Source organism: Gadus macrocephalus, chromosome 7 (genome assembly GCF_031168955.1).
Source record: "Gadus macrocephalus chromosome 7, ASM3116895v1".
NCBI classification, from domain to species: Eukaryota; Metazoa; Chordata; class Actinopteri; order Gadiformes; family Gadidae; genus Gadus; species Gadus macrocephalus.
The window spans coordinates 18,030,514-18,035,871 of NC_082388.1; the positions used below are offsets into that span (position 1 = coordinate 18,030,514).

A 5,358-nucleotide genomic window follows, 5' to 3' on the forward strand; every position below is an offset into this window, starting at 1 on the left:
CCACATACGACGTGCCTGATGCACGGCTAACAAGTTGAAAGTCGCAGCAAGGATCCGTACTGCAAATGAGTCGCAGTCGAGCGACTCAAGACATTTTGAACTGTCCCGCAGCGACATTTAACATAGGATCCGCCGGAGACGGCAATTTCATATTTTTAGGGATCTCTAATCGGAGGTGTAGTACGATCACAGTCCCCAAGAAGGCTCAGAGCAAATTGTTTCCTCACAGGCTGATTGCAATCTAAAGTAGCTACCCAAGGACCTCAATTACGCCAGTGATTCATCCTTTCATTCGTCTTTCCTAGAATGGCATCCTTATATAGGACTAATGGCTGGGTTGATGGTGGCTCTTATCAGTTTGAGAGCATCTTATACGGACAACAAATGATGTTCTAAAGCCCCTTTTCATCAGATGACATTCAGATGAATACGCTGTAGTCTGAAATGCAGGGCCGGAACATATCTGAACACTCACCTGCTGAACTGCTGTACAGTTGTGTGTCTCTCATGATTTCATGGTATTTTTTTTGTTTGACTTTTCCCCAGAAATGATTTAGTGTAATTCGCTCCTCCTGACTGAAGTAGTGTTTATGTTTTGGTTATTTTACTCCTCCTTCTATAATAAGTAGTAGATTTAAGCAGAACGGACAAGACAGAAATTTTATATACTATCAAAAAAAAAAAAATTAATTAGTTTATAATCCCATGAAATGAGAAATTCTCAGGTAATGTTTTCTCATTCCTTGAGAATAAGCTCTTTATATCTACATAGGGAGCGGGTCCTCTTCCATATGGGCCATGTTGAACGGCCTGATCTACAGTAGCCCAAAAGGGTTAGACAAACGGCTCCCCGGACAAACTGCTCTAGAGATCACGGTTGTATGTTTTTGGGATAAGGGTACGAGGAAGGCGGGGCCGTGTTATTCCCATGGATACAACCCATTTGTGTTACATTTTTGGTAGCATCGCTGTGTAGGAGTTTAACAATGAGCGATGTTGTATGAAATGCGCCACACACTGGCATAATACTATAAGTGTCCGAAAAGCTTGACCCTCTCTCGGGACATCAAAATAACTGCTGGCCAGGCGAAGCTCCAGATATTTTAGTATGTATTATTTTGACATACCACAGTGCAAGTAAAGATTGGCTATTAGCACCGACTGCCATTGAGATGAACGATCAAAACATGTTACAGATAGTGATAATTATGGGTCTATAAAAACATAAAAACGTGACATCTCTAGAGCCGTTTATCCGTTCTGGGCTACTGTAGAAACATGCCCATGCAACAGAGCAGCAAGAAAAAAAGCTGTCACTGGCGTTTGATATTAGTATATTGTTACTATCTAAATTTATAATAGGACTACATAAACATAGCTGTTCAAGAGGCACTGTATTCGTACCTCTAAGGTTTTTATAATTATTAAATATTCATTGAGTTTGACAAAGTAGCTTTGTGAACAGTCTATACCTATTTTGTATCTCTACTCCATCTCTTCCCTCAGCTGCATATCTCATGAGGCTGTGTGTATCAAGTAAGATTTACGGGGGCCCTTCGAGTTCCTCCTACCTTGACAAAGGGAACGTAAACACAATGCAAACATCTTATCAGATCAAGCATTGCATGATATGTTGTCCTATAAGTGGGAACTGAAATCCACGGATAAGGTCAGAAAAACAACAAATCACATTATGCCTCAAGTGACGATGTGTCTCCAGAGTCTTGCTGAACACTCTCTCGCCCTAAAACACGCTCTGAGCGTCTTTTATCTGGGATGAAATCAATCTAGACTGGATGCCGTCAGGCTGGGCCATCTTTTGGATCTTTGAATGGCACACAAACGGCTCTGCGTCTTTGAAGACATGAAAGGGCACGTCTCTGGGCTTTTGTTTGGTGAAATGTCATCACTTGGCACAAATAACACAAGGTTCCCGATTCTTTGCATCCTTTCGCCTGGTCCCTCGGAGAGTATCTGTGTATAAGCCGGCGGTCCCAGAGGACAGGAGTCCATTATATACGTGATAAACGCATTCTCCCCCAATAGGATGTATTATATTCCACCAAGGAAACCTCGTGTCCGAATGGAAAGTGTTGATCTTTTTCGTTCCATCACCACATTCATCGCTTACTGTATCGCTTTCTATATCATGCTGCGCGATGAGGCCTACGTCAGCTCGCAGCCCACCTGTGTGAATCACCCGCATCTTCGTTCTCAGCTGCTGGTAAGGAGAAGAGAGAAAAGGTGACTGTCGATCCGCAAAGACAGCGTACGTTCGCAACTGCTGGTGTCATCGGAACAAAGCTCTTATCTATGTTCTGATCCTTATTGTGCAGGTCAATGAGCATACAGTAGGTCATTGTGGGTCAATGGAAATCAGGGATAGGCCGGCATAGGGGGGTCGTTGTGTGTTCATTTATTATCTAAGTAACTGATGTTATACTGTATAAATACTATTCTTGCTTTTGCCTGAAAATAATGATCCTGGTCAATTCTTCTGCAGAAAATACTGAAAGAGTTAACTTTAACTGTTAACTTTAACACAACTACAAAAGTGGCCTGCATTTGTTTAATTTTACTTGGACAAGCCTTTGTGAGTTTCCATGGATGGTTAAATGGGTTTTAAATTCATGGATACTGAAGGTCTTCATTTGTTCCCTCAGAATGGGATTTGAATCTTATCTACATATATTACTTTATTTTTGTCTGTTTGTCTGTGTCTGTGTAGACAACAGTTGAATGAAATGGGACAACATAATTCAGGGATGTTTGTTTGACTAGAGACAACAATGTATTACAATTCTATGTAAGATACTACAATGCAAATGCATTACCCAAACATGATTGTTTAATTAAAAAATGGTTAATAAAACATTATCATCTTAGTACCTAAGAACTCTAATATCCTTAGCACCGAAAATAATTACAGATTGCTGAACTGTTGCTGACCTTGACTTCAGGCAGCAACGTTGTTGGTATATTAATGTTTTCTTGGTTTGATTAAAGAGAACGTGTTTCCTCACTTCTGACAAGCTGGTAATTGGAACGTGGGGCTCCTGTACCAAACAGGCAACAGCCTGACATTGATGGGATTGTGTTTATTGTGTTTACTTAACCATTGTTTAACCAAACATGTCATTTGGAAAATAATCCAGTCATATTGCTTAGGTGTAATTCTCTATTCACACTTTATTTTGGAAAAGCAAGATTCAGCTAAACAATCCTGTTTCAATAGCCTACATTGGGAATTACAATCAGATCAGCCAATTACTTTTAATAAGTAGCTAAAGGGCGTATTGTATTCTCTGTCCCCGAGACTCTGGAATAGGTCGATGGGGGAAAAAACTCACTAGGATGCAGAAAACATCTAGCGTGGGAACCAGACTAATCTGTGACCTCATGTTTTATTTGCTCTGGCATTTGTGAATGACATAGGGAATTGCCCCCCTCCAAACCTGCAGCCCAGTCCTACCATAGCTCAACAACATGGCAACTTTCCATACACAGCTCTTCCTACCTTGTTATGCACATATCTTGTAATGTTGTAGTGCCATGAAGATGCCACTGTACGTAGTCAGGATGCTACATCCATTCCACATCTTGGTAGCTTTATTGTGAGCTCTTATTGAGGTTTATTTGAATTTAATTGAATACAAAAAATATATATAAAACAAGTTGACGGTTACAATTAAGTAATATATCCAAAAAATGAAAACCACAAGTTTTTATAGCAATGCTCTCTCTCGCATGCTAAAGTGTTGTCATACAGAACACGTATGATGATATGCATTTTGTCGTGGTGGGATTGTTGCACTTACTGAAGGGGCAGAGAATATGTTTGGAAGAATCAAGCAATATGTCATTGGAGGGCTGCAAGATCACAGAGACACAATACTGAAAGCAAGTTGCACACAAATATTGGAGACCGAAAAGTATCCGAAATCATATGCAGACTCAGGCTCAAAGATCACAAAAACATACACTCTTCGGTCTTCTTAGCATGGTAAGCCACAAGTTACCACGGATGTAAATTGTCTTGGGGAATAAATCCATCAATTTTTTTTTTTTTATCATTTATGGACGGTTTGTGTTATGATAAATATGAACCTGTCTAGCCAGGAATCTGGGTGTGACGCTGGTTGTCGGGGTGTCCTTCGCTGCCAACAGTGCTACGACTCATGCAGATTTATTCATCTCAACATCAGGAGCATACGTCCCTCTCTTACCCAAAAGGCCACTCAGGTTTTGTTCCAGGCTATTGTTATCTTGCATCTAGACTACTGCACCCCCTTCTGGCTGGTCCGCCTGCCTGTGCCATTTTACCTCTGCAGCTCAACCAGAATGCGGTAGAACGGATGTTCTTCACTATCAACCAAAATTCACCCACACTAACACGACTCCTATGCACCCTGCACTGGCTACTGGTGGCGGCTCCAATCCAATTAAGCACCGCTACTTGCCTATTGTGCTGAAAACGGCTCTGTGCCACTGGAACAACCAGTAATTGTCAAACCATGCACCCCATCTCTATGATGGCTTACAGCTTGCAAATTATCACAAGAGGGCCCAAGGTGCCGCTCAACGAACGCTGGCTGCCCTGGCTCCATCAACAACTCACCACTGACATCAGGAGAGTAGACATCAGATTGCGAGACAGAACGATCATCTGTTCAGACTGCATCTTGGCCCTATCTCTTGATCTATAACTTAGCACTTGAGGCTGTTTCCTTATTTCATTAATTCAATGTGTAGGCCTACTCACATGATTCTTGCATTTCTGACCACTAGGTGACAGCACAATTCCTTCTATAAATTGTGAGCACAGTGCCGTCAAACGATGGTGCGGGAAAAAGCGATTATTTCCTATATCTTAATTTCAGCATTCTTGAAATGTATTCAATTTATAATTCAAATAAATATTATAAAAATATGAAGCAAGTACTTGGCAAATCAACTATCCCTTAACAAATCCGGGAACTCTGACCGATACAAATATATTGTAGGCTACTGGGCTCCCTAAAACAGCATATAATAGGTCAAATATTTATATAGTCAGATTTCAGTCATTTAAATATTTGAATATAATGTATCTATATATATTAGAACAGTACATTAAGAAAGAAGTAGAACACACAAGTTGCTTACACAAAAGGAGAGTTCCCTGACCGGGAATCGAACCCGGGCCGCGGCGGTGAGAGCGCCGAATCCTAACCACTAGACCACCAGGGAAGCTGCTGTATTCTGGCTTCAAATCGCAAATTGAAGGTGGTTAGGTATCCTTCCTATTAACGTTTGTAGTGACGTATTATTCAGTGTCGTTGCCTGTTCATGCCGTTAGAGATGTTCCTTACTTGTCGA

At 41.0% G+C, this 5,358-nt stretch overlaps 1 non-coding gene across 1 annotated transcript; it reads right to left on the reverse strand.

Moving 5' to 3' along the window:
* Window positions 1-5,157: 5,157 nt before the first annotated feature.
* On the reverse strand, window positions 5,158-5,229 carry trnae-cuc (transfer RNA glutamic acid (anticodon CUC)). The gene has a single exon. It is a non-coding gene; the product is annotated as a tRNA-Glu (tRNA).
* Between the last annotated feature and the right edge of the window lie 129 nt (window positions 5,230-5,358).